The sequence below is a fragment of the Triturus cristatus genome, chromosome 4_2 (assembly GCF_964204655.1).
Source record: "Triturus cristatus chromosome 4_2, aTriCri1.1, whole genome shotgun sequence".
In the NCBI taxonomy this organism is placed as follows: Eukaryota; Metazoa; Chordata; class Amphibia; order Caudata; family Salamandridae; genus Triturus; species Triturus cristatus.
The window spans coordinates 340,687,606-340,699,709 of record NC_140586.1 but is presented as its reverse complement, the minus strand read 5'-3'; the positions used below and the strand labels follow the sequence as shown (position 1 = coordinate 340,699,709).

Sequence of the window (12,104 nt, the reverse complement as noted above, 5' to 3'; positions counted from 1 at the left end):
AACCTGGATACACATGGTCAATATTGCCATTAGATCATGGACCTGATCAACGGATAAGCCCTTTTATCATACTATTAATAGGCACCATTGTTGATTCCCCTATTGTTCTCCTTTTTGAGCCTTGCTTAATAATTTATATACATCCATTTAATATTTCCTACTTGAGCGGTTGCAAATTTAGCCTTACATCCAATATGTTTCAACATTTTGCACGTTCTAAGATGGCCGACACATAATTCCCTGGGTAGGCGTCCCTTTAATCAGGTTGCCTATGACTCACCCACCTGCAACCAATTGACTTCGAGCCCCGCCTCTACCAGGAACCGGGGGATAGTTTATACGTCCCTACGTAGTTGGACACCACCGACCGGTTCCGGCGATGTGAGGGTAGGTCCACAGTACGGAAACCACTGCAAACGAGGTGAGGCTTAGAAAAGAACGAGCGGTTTTAACCCGTACTGTCAGTGACACCGGAGGAAATAGGATGGGCTACGAGATGGTTGATCTAGTACTGATTGGCACGTTATACCCCACGGAGTCAGCTACATGTTGAGCTGTTTATGGACACGGGGACACGCTCCTCCCCCGGCCGCTAGGTCCACTCATTAATTTTTGGGTTCTCCTTGGCAGATCCATGGGGGAGAGACATGTCTTCCAGTGTTTCTGTGCTCATTTAAATCATTCCTCGTTGAATTCAACGTGTGTGGATAAGTGCCAGATTAGACAACTACCTTCCCTGTTACCTACCACTGGTATGTCCTGAGCAATAGGGTGGTGTAGTCTCCCTTTGATACATTCAATTATCTGATGCTCCGGCCATTATTCTGTTCTCTAGGACACTCCATCATGTGTGTCCTCGATCAGCCGGCAACTGCTGAGGCATAACCCTTTATAAGACTTGGTGAGTCCTTTTGCCTTCCCCTTTGCCATTGTGTATTTTTCTGTTAGTCCCGTTTTTATAATAATTGACTATGTGCTCATTTGAACCTTTCCACTTAAGCCCTTATTATAGTTTTGTGTTGATGACATTATTACAGTTGAATGATGTTATCATGCACACCGTGCACTTTATGGGTTATAGTTTTACAGTTCATGGTGTTGAGAGAGCTGTGTACTGCCATTATGTTTATACGGTACTAACCCTTTTGGGTTTGAGTATAAAATTGTCTTTTTTCTCTTTCCAGATTGTTCTCTATACCTGTGGGTAAATGTTTCCCCACAGTCTCTTCATGTGATAGGTAGGTGTTTCCACCTTATCACAGCGTGTAGATAGTTTTCACCATGGTCCTGAAGAATTGCCACTGATCCCCCTGACAATTAGGCATGAAACATGTTGACCTCGATAGCAAGAGTAGGGCGCTAACAATTTTTGATCCACTATGGTCATATAGCTGCCATATACTCTCTATTTTTTAATCAGGTAGGGAGCCCAACACGGAAAAGCGTTTCGCACTGGACTTCCTGACCTGTTTTAACCTCTGCACTCACTAGCACATTACATCTACACTCTATAGGTCCCTCACCCCCACGACACCATACGGCAGGGAACAAAAGATCTCCGCCAAAGAGCCCCTCATTGGGTGCCCGTTGGGTATTGCAGCGCCGACCCGACGAGGAGCAGGCCCAATGATGAAGCATCACACCTGCTGGCTGGGTGTGTGAGGACCCTAGTTCCAAAAGAAACAATTTTCCTGCAGTATGACATCAGCGGGATTACCTGCATTCGTAGTGGCTCTTGTACATAGCACTTTATTCCCCTTCTGTTCTATGACCCAGTTTAGGAACAACGTACCTTCTTTGTTACAGACTTTCTGGGGCACGTACGTTGGACCTGTTAAGCCCTGAGAACTCCCCCTCTTTTGTTATATGACATGTACGGGTCACCCCCGTGGGACAATAGTAGGTTACCAGAGAGGCCAAATTGCTTCTACTGGCCCATTTTAGTTGTATGTATAAAATATATACATACTTTTATTAATAATTGTTTTTTCAGATCTAACAATTGGGACACCAAAAACACATAGTAGCTAAATCAGCGAACCAATGTGGCTGGCCATTGGGGCAACACCATGGACTTGTTTGTTACATTTACACATCAACACACGTATGGGACGGTAGTACCTTACTACCGGGGTACATTTATACTAATTTGTATTTCATCAACTTAGAATGAGTGCCTTCTTGTTTTATATACCAAGCTTACAGGGCTATTATACCTTTGTGATAAACCTGGATACACATGGTCAATATTGCCATTAGATCATGGACCTGATCAACGGATAAGCCCTTTTCTCATACTATTAATAGGCACCATTGTTGATTCCCCTATTGTTCTCTTTTTTGAGCCTTGCTTAATAATTTATATACATCCATTTAATATTTCCTACTTGAGCGGTTGCAAATTTAGCCATACATCCAATATGTTTCAACATTTTGCACGTTCTAAGATGGCCGACACATAATTCCCTGGGTAGGCGTCCCTTTAATCAGGTTGCCTATGACTCACCCACCTGCAACCAATTGACTTCGAGCCCCGCCTCTACCAGGAACCGGGGAATAGTTTATACGTCCCTACGTAGTTGGACACCACCGACCGGTTCCGGCGATGTGAGGGTAGGTCCACAGTACGGAAACCACTGCAAACGAGGTGAGGCTTAGAAAAGAACGAGCGGTTTTAACCCGTACTGTCAGTGACACCGGAGGAAATAGGATGGGCTACGAGATGGTTGATCTAGTACTGATTGGCACGTTATACCCCACGGAGTCAGCTACATGTTGAGCTGTTTATGGACACGGGGACACGCTCCTCCCCCGGCCGCTAGGTCCACTCATTAATTTTTGGGTTCTCCTTGGCAGATCCATGGGGGAGAGACATGTCTTCCAGTGTTTCTGTGCTCATTTAAATCATTCCTCGTTGAATTCAATGTGTGTGGATAAGTGCCAGATTAGACAACTACCTTCCCTGTTACCTACCACTGGTATGTCCTGAGCAATAGGGTGGTGTAGTCTCCCTTTGATACATTCAATTATCTGATGCTCCGGCCATTATTCTGTTCTCTAGGACACTCCATCATGTGTGTCCTCGATCAGCCGGCAACTGCTGAGGCATAACCCTTTATAAGACTTGGTGAGTCCTTTTGCCTTCCCCTTTGCCATTGTGTATTTTTCTGTTAGTCCTGTTTTTATAGTAATTGACTATGTGCTCATTTGAACCTTTCCACTTAAGCCCTTATTATAGTTTTGTGTTGATGACATTATTACAGTTGAATGATGTTATCATGCACACCGTGCACTTTATGGGTTATAGTTTTACAGTTCATGGTGTTGAGAGAGCTGTGTACTGCCATTATGTTTATACGGTACTAACCCATTTGGGTTTGAGTATAAAATTGTCTTTTTTCTCTTTCCAGATTGTTCTCTATACCTGTGGGTAAATGTTTCCCCACAGTCTCTTCATGTGATAGGTAGGTGTTTCCACCTTATCACAGCGTGTAGATAGCTTTCACCATGGTCCTGAAGAATTGCCACTGATCCCCCTGACAATTAGGCATGAAACATGTTGACCTCGATAGCAAGAGTAGGGCGCTAACAATTTTTGATCCACTATGGTCATATAGCTGCCATATACTCTCTATTTTTTAATCAGGTAGGGAGCCCAACACGGAAAAGCGTTTCGCACTGGACTTCCTGACCTGTTTTAACCTCTGCACTCACTAGCACATTACATCTACACTCTATAGGTCCCTCACCCCCACAACACCATACGGCATGGAACAAAAGATCTCCGCCAAAGAGCCCCTCATTGGGTGCCCGTTGGGTATTGCAGCGCCGACCCGACGAGGAGCAGGCCCAATGATGAAGCATGACACCTGCTGGCTGGGTGTGTGAGGACCCTAGTTCCAAAAGAAACAATTTTCCTGCAGTATGACATCAGCGGGATTACCTGCATTCGTAGTGGCTCTTGTACATAGCACTTTATTCCCCTTCTGTTCTATGACCCAGTTTAGGAACAACATACCTTCTTTGTTACAGACTTTCTGGGGCACGTACGTTGGACCTGTTAAGCCCTGAGAACTCCCCCTCTTTTGTTATATGACATGTACGGGTCACCCCCGTGGGACAATAGTAGGTTACCAGAGAGGCCAAATTGCTTCTACTGGCCCATTTTAGTTGTATGTATAAAATATATACATACTTTTATTAATAATTGTTTTTTCAGATCTAACAATTGGGACACCAAAAACACATAGTAGCTAAATCAGCGAACCAATGTGGCTGGCCATTGGGGCAACACCATGGACTTGTTTGTTACATTTACACATCAACACACGTATGGGACGGTAGTACCTTACTACCGGGGTACATTTATACTAATTTGTATTTCATCAACTTAGAATGAGTGCCTTCTTGTTCTATATACCAAGCTTACAGGGCTATTATACCTTTGTGATAAACCTGGATACACATGGTCAATATTGCCATTAGATCATGGACCTGATCAACGGATAAGCCCTTTTCTCATACTATTAATAGGCACCATTGTTGATTCCCCTATTGTTCTCTTTTTTGAGCCTTGCTTAATAATTTATATACATCCATTTAATATTTCCTACTTGAGCGGTTGCAAATTTAGCCATACATCCAATATGTTTCAACATTTTGCACGTTCTAAGATGGCCGACACATAATTCCCTGGGTAGGCGTCCCTTTAATCAGGTTGCCTATGACTCACCCACCTGCAACCAATTGACTTCGAGCCCCGCCTCTACCAGGAACAGGGGGATAGTTTATACGTCCCTACGTAGTTGGACACCACCGACCGGTTCCGGCGATGTGAGGGTAGGTCCACAGTACGGAAACCACTGCAAACGAGGTGAGGCTTAGAAAAGAACGAGCGGTTTTAACCCGTACTGTCAGTGACACCGGAGGAAATAGGATGGGCTACGAGATGGTTGATCTAGTACTGATTGGCACGTTATACCCCACGGAGTCAGCTACATGTTGAGCTGTTTATGGACACGGGGACACGCTCCTCCCCCGGCCGCTAGGTCCACTCATTAATTTTTGGGTTCTCCTTGGCAGATCCATGGGGGAGAGACATGTCTTCCAGTGTTTCTGTGCTCATTTAAATCATTCCTCGTTGAATTCAACGTGTGTGGATAAGTGCCAGATTAGACAACTACCTTCCCTGTTACCTACCACTGGTATGTCCTGAGCAATAGGGTGGTGTAGTCTCCCTTTGATACATTCAATTATCTGATGCTCCGGCCATTATTCTGTTCTCTAGGACACTCCATCATGTGTGTCCTCGATCAGCCGGCAACTGCTGAGGCATAACCCTTTATAAGACTTGGTGAGTCCTTTTGCCTTCCCCTTTGCCATTGTGTATTTTTCTGTTAGTCCTGTTTTTATAGTAATTGACTATGTGCTCATTTGAACCTTTCCACTTAAGCCCTTATTATAGTTTTGTGTTGATGACATTATTACAGTTGAATGATGTTATCATGCACACCGTGCACTTTATGGGTTATAGTTTTACAGTTCATGGTGTTGAGAGAGCTGTGTACTGCCATTATGTTTATACGGTACTAACCCATTTGGGTTTGAGTATAAAATTGTCTTTTTTCTCTTTCCAGATTGTTCTCTATGCCTGTGGGTAAATGTTTCCCCACAGTCTCTTCATGTGATAGGTAGGTGTTTCCACCTTATCACAGCGTGTAGATAGTTTTCACCATGGTCCTGAAGAATTGCCACTGATCCCCCTGACAATTAGGCATGAAACATGTTGACCTCGATAGCAAGAGTAGGGCGCTAACAATTTTTGATCCACTATGGTCATATAGCTGCCATATACTCTCTATTTTTTAATCAGGTAGGGAGCCCAACACGGAAAAGCGTTTCGCACTGGACTTCCTGACCTGTTTTAACCTCTGCACTCACTAGCACATTACATCTACACTCTATAGGTCCCTCACCCCCACGACACCATACGGCATGGAACAAAAGATCTCCGCCAAAGAGCCCCTCATTGGGTGCCCGTTGGGTATTGCAGCGCCGACCCGACGAGGAGCAGGCCCAATGATGAAGCATGACACCTGCTGGCTGGGTGTGTGAGGACCCTAGTTCCAAAAGAAACTATTTTCCTGCAGTATGACATCAGCGGGATTACCTGCATTCGTAGTGGCTCTTGTACATAGCACTTTATTCCCCTTCTGTTCTATGACCCAGTTTAGGAACAACGTACCTTCTTTGTTACAGACTTTCTGGGGCACGTACGTTGGACCTGTTAAGCCCTGAGAACTCCCCCTCTTTTGTTATATGACATGTACGGGTCACCCCCGTGGGACAATAGTAGGTTACCAGAGAGGCCAAATTGCTTCTACTGGCCCATTTTAGTTGTATGTATAAAATATATACATACTTTTATTAATAATTGTTTTTTCAGATCTAACAATTGGGACACCAAAAACACATAGTAGCTAAATCAGCGAACCAATGTGGCTGGCCATTGGGGCAACACCATGGACTTGTTTGTTACATTTACACATCAACACACGTATGGGACGGTAGTACCTTACTACCGGTGTACATTTATACTAATTTGTATTTCATCAACTTAGAATGAGTGCCTTCTTGTTCTATATACCAAGCTTACAGGGCTATTATACCTTTGTGATAAACCTGGATACACATGGTCAATATTGCCATTAGATCATGGACCTGATCAACGGATAAGCCCTTTTCTCATACTATTAATAGGCACCATTGTTGATTCCCCTATTGTTCTCTTTTTTGAGCCTTGCTTAATAATTTATATACATCCATTTAATATTTCCTACTTGAGCGGTTGCAAATTTAGCCATACATCCAATATGTTTCAACATTTTGCAGGTTCTAAGATGGCCGACACATATTTCCCTGGGTAGGCGTCCCTTTAATCAGGTTGCCTATGACTCACCCACCTGCAACCAATTGACTTCGAGCCCCGCCTCTACCAGGAACCGGGGAATAGTTTATACGTCCCTACGTAGTTGGACACCACCGACCGGTTCCGGCGATGTGAGGGTAGGTCCACAGTACGGAAACCACTGCAAACGAGGTGAGGCTTAGAAAAGAACGAGCGGTTTTAACCCGTACTGTCAGTGACACCGGAGGAAATAGGATGGGCTACGAGATGGTTGATCTAGTACTGATTGGCACGTTATACCCCACGGAGTCAGCTACATGTTGAGCTGTTTATGGACACGGGAACACGCTCCTCCCCCGGCCGCTAGGTCCACTCATTAATTTTTGGGTTCTCCTTGGCAGATCCATGGGGGAGAGACATGTCTTCCAGTGTTTCTGTGCTCATTTAAATCATTCCTCGTTGAATTCAACGTGTGTGGATAAGTGCCAGATTAGACAACTACCTTCCCTGTTACCTACCACTGGTATGTCCTGAGCAATAGGGTGGTGTAGTCTCCCTTTGATACATTCAATTATCTGATGCTCCGGCCATTATTCTGTTCTCTAGGACACTCCATCATGTGTGTCCTCGATCAGCCGGCAACTGCTGAGGCATAACCCTTTATAAGACTTGGTGAGTCCTTTTGCCTTCCCCTTTGCCATTGTGTATTTTTCTGTTAGTCCTGTTTTTATAGTAATTGACTATGTGCTCATTTGAACCTTTCCACTTAAGCCCTTATTATAGTTTTGTGTTGATGACATTATTACAGTTGAATGATGTTATTATGCACACCGTGCACTTTATGGGTTATAGTTTTACAGTTCATGGTGTTGAGAGAGCTGTGTACTGCCATTATGTTTATACGGTACTAACCCATTTGGGTTTGAGTATAAAATTGTCTTTTTTCTCTTTCCAGATTGTTCTCTATACCTGTGGGTAAATGTTTCCCCACAGTCTCTTCATGTGATAGGTAGGTGTTTCCACCTTATCACAGCGTGTAGATAGTTTTCACCATGGTCCTGAAGAATTGCCACTGATCCCCCTGACAATTAGGCATGAAACATGTTGACCTCGATAGCAAGAGTAGGGCGCTAACAATTTTTGATCCACTATGGTCATATAGCTGCCATATACTCTCTATTTTTTAATCAGGTAGGGAGCCCAACACGGAAAAGCGTTTCGCACTGGACTTCCTGACCTGTTTTAACCTCTGCACTCACTAGCACATTACATCTACACTCTATAGGTCCCTCACCCCCACGACACCATACGGCATGGAACAAAAGATCTCCGCCAAAGAGCACCTCATTGGGTGCCCGTTGCGTATTGCAGCGCCGACCCGACGAGGAGCAGGCCCAATGATGAAGCATGACACCTGCTGGCTGGGTGTGTGAGGACCCTAGTTCCAAAAGAAACAATTTTCCTGCAGTATGACATCAGCGGGATTACCTGCATTCCTAGTGGCTCTTGTACATAGCACTTTATTCCCCTTCTGTTCTATGACCCAGTTTAGGAACAACGTACCTTCTTTGTTACAGACTTTCTGGGGCACGTACGTTGGACCTGTTAAGCCCTGAGAACTCCCCCTCTTTTGTTATATGACATGTACGGGTCACCCCCGTGGGACAATAGTAGGTTACCAGAGAGGCCAAATTGCTTCTACTGGCCCATTTTAGTTGTATGTATAAAATATATACATACTTTTATTAATAATTGTTTTTTCAGATCTAACAATTGGGACACCAAAAACACATAGTAGCTAAATCAGCGAACCAATGTGGCTGGCCATTGGGGCAACACCATGGACTTGTTTGTTACATTTACACATCAACACACGTATGGGACGGTAGTACCTTACTACCGGGGTACATTTATACTAATTTGTATTTCATCAACTTAGAATGAGTGCCTTCTTGTTCTATATACCAAGCTTACAGGGCTATTATACCTTTGTGATAAACCTGGATACACATGGTCAATATTGCCATTAGATCATGGACCTGATCAACGGATAAGCCCTTTTCTCATACTATTAATAGGCACCATTGTTGATTCCCCTATTGTTCTCTTTTTTGAGCCTTGCTTAATAATTTATATACATCCATTTAATATTTCCTACTTGAGCGGTTGCAAATTTAGCCATACATCCAATATGTTTCAACATTTTGCACGTTCTAAGATGGCCGACACATAATTCCCTGGGTAGGCGTCCCTTTAATCAGGTTGCCTATGACTCACCCACCTGCAACCAATTGACTTCGAGCCCCGCCTCTACCAGGAACCGGGGGATAGTTTATACGTCCCTACGTAGTTGGACACCACCGACCGGTTCCGGCGATGTGAGGGTAGGTCCACAGTACGGAAACCACTGCAAACGAGGTGAGGCTTAGAAAAGAACGAGCGGTTTTAACCCGTACTGTCAGTGACACCGGAGGAAATAGGATGGGCTACGAGATGGTTGATCTAGTACTGATTGGCACGTTATACCCCACGGAGTCAGCTACATGTTGAGCTGTTTATGGACACGGGGACACGCTCCTCCCCCGGCCGCTAGGTCCACTCATTAATTTTTGGGTTCTCCTTGGCAGATCCATGGGGGAGAGACATGTCTTTCAGTGTTTCTGTGCTCATTTAAATCATTCCTCGTTGAATTCTACGTGTGTGGATAAGTGCCAGATTAGACAACTATCCTCCCTGTTACCTACCACTGGTATGTCCTGAGCAATAGGGTGGTGTAGTCTCCCTTTGATACATTCAATTATCTGATGCTCCGGCCATTATTCTGTTCTCTAGGACACTCCATCATGTGTGTCCTCGATCAGCCGGCAACTGCTGAGGTATAACCCTTTATAAGACTTGGTGAGTCCTTTTGCCTTCCCCTTTGCCATTGTGTATTTTTCTGTTAGTCCCGTTTTTATAATAATTGACTATGTGCTCATTTGAACCTTTCCACTTAAGCCCTTATTATAGTTTTGTGTTGATGACATTATTACAGTTGAATGATGTTATTATGCACACCGTGCACTTTATGGGTTATAGTTTTACAGTTCATGGTGTTGAGAGAGCTGTGTACTGCCATTATGTTTATACGGTACTAACCCATTTGGGTTTGAGTATAAAATTGTCTTTTTTCTCTTTCCAGATTGTACTCTATACCTGTGGGTAAATGTTTCCCCACAGTCTCTTCATGTGATAGGTAGGTGTTTCCACCTTATCACAGCGTGTAGATAGTTTTCACCATGGTCCTGAAGAATTGCCACTGATCCCCCTGACAATTAGGCATGAAACATGTTGACCTCGATAGCAAGAGTAGGGCGCTAACAATTTTTGATCCACTATGGTCATATAGCTGCCATATACTCTCTATTTTTTAATCAGGTAGGGAGCCCAACAAGGAAAAGCGTTTCGCACTGGACTTCCTGACCTGTTTTAACCTCTGCACTCACTAGCACATTACATCTACACTCTATAGGTCCCTCACCCCCACGACACCATACGGCATGGAACAAAAGATCTCCGCCAAAGAGCCCCTCATTGGGTGCCCGTTGGGTATTGCAGCGCCGACCCGACGAGGAGCAGGCCCAATGATGAAGCATGACACCTGCTGGCTGGGTGTGTGAGGACCCTAGTTCCAAAAGAAACAATTTTCCTGCAGTATGACATCAGCGGGATTACCTGCATTCGTAGTGGCTCTTGTACATAGCACTTTATTCCCCTTCTGTTCTATGACCCATTTTAGGAACAACGTACCTTCTTTGTTACAGACTTTCTGGGGCACGTACGTTGGACCTGTTAAGCCCTGAGAACTCCCCCTCTTTTGTTATAAGGCATCAATAAGACTAATCAGTTGCTGGGGACACTATGCTGTCCCTTCTTTTAATTTGGGATAATTTCTGCCTGCCACCAGGAAGAAGAGACCGGCATGCCTTTCAAGATGTGCCATCTTGAAAGGCATGCCGGTCTCTTCTTCTTGGCGGCAGGCAGAGAGGTGGTTCATTTAAGGACCCCTGATACCCAGATTTAGTTTGTAGAGCTCTTTAATGATCTGGCCTGGACCAGGTGCCTTCCCTAATGACGTAGGACTAATAGCCTCTTATGCCTCCCCGAGGGTTACCTCTAAATTTACTTGGGTCTTGAGCTTTTCCACCAGCTGGGGATCCACATCGATCCAGCCCTGTTCATCCAAACAGGAATATAAATTGCACAAATGGGAAACCCAATCCATGGATTGTACAAAGTATTCCACAGGTCTCTTACTACCATGAGAACAGAAAGCTAATTTGGCCAACATTTTTACTTTGTCCTTGGTTGTCAGAGCATCGGACAACTCATCCCAGAGAGAGCCTTCCCAATCCCTATTGCCATTTGCACCTCTTTCTTACAACTAGCCCTTCAAACCACAAGCCAACAAACAATCAGACACTCATACACTGCCCAAGACAACATCGATAAAGTCAGTACACAAATATCCATTTAAAGAGTGTCTAGGGAATTGATAGACAGAAAAAGGATAGACAGATGTCTGGATATAGGTTTAGGTCCACTGAATCCCTAGACCCCTTGCTGACAAAATCAAATTTGAGGAAGAAGAAATATTTATGTCAATGCCTCATCAACCAATGGCCTCCCCCTATACAAATCCCTTACACAGGCTGACTTGCCTGTTGCTGTGGCCTGCTGTGTACTTCAGAAGACTGCTTTGCTGCACCAAAAGAACTGTGCTTCTGCCTAAAGCCTGCTTTGAGCCATCCCTACAGGCAGTCCTGATACTTGTGCCCTGCTCTTCTTCTTGAACCCAGGGCTTACCTGATTGACTTTAAGGGCTAGTTGGCAGGCCTCCTGATCTGAACCTCAGGGACAGAAAAGGCTCCAACATTCTTGAGGGCACACCTGCAACCAGCCTGCATGAGTGTTGACCCGTCGAGTGATGCAAATCCAGTTCTAGACCAATGGTAGTGGTGATAAAGCTGCCCAGATAGTCCAAATCCCAAACTCTAGACTTAGAAACTTTTTACGAAAAAAGTCCTCTGAGAATCGAGAGGAGACCAGGATCTACCTGCTCGTCGAGCTGCCACGGTGCACGCTGGTCAGACTGACTTTGTGGCAGGTCCTGCTATGTTTTTGTCTGCAGCTGCAAATCCTGTCCACTTCTCCTCAC

General features: G+C 44.5%; 1 protein-coding gene across 3 annotated transcripts in view; it reads left to right on the top strand.

The window, feature by feature from the left end:
- Positions 1-12,104, top strand: part of LOC146833840 (vitrin-like) — a 197,398-nt gene that overhangs the window by 80,456 nt on the left and 104,838 nt on the right. The window contains exons 2-3 of one of the 3 annotated variants that reach the window (XM_085601740.1): positions 1,185-1,238; positions 10,089-10,142. The exons of the other annotated variants lie outside the window; for them this stretch is intronic. The gene's annotated coding sequence lies outside the window, so the exon portion shown is untranslated. The remainder of the gene's footprint in view (positions 1-1,184; positions 1,239-10,088; positions 10,143-12,104) is intronic. 3 annotated transcript variants of the gene reach the window in all.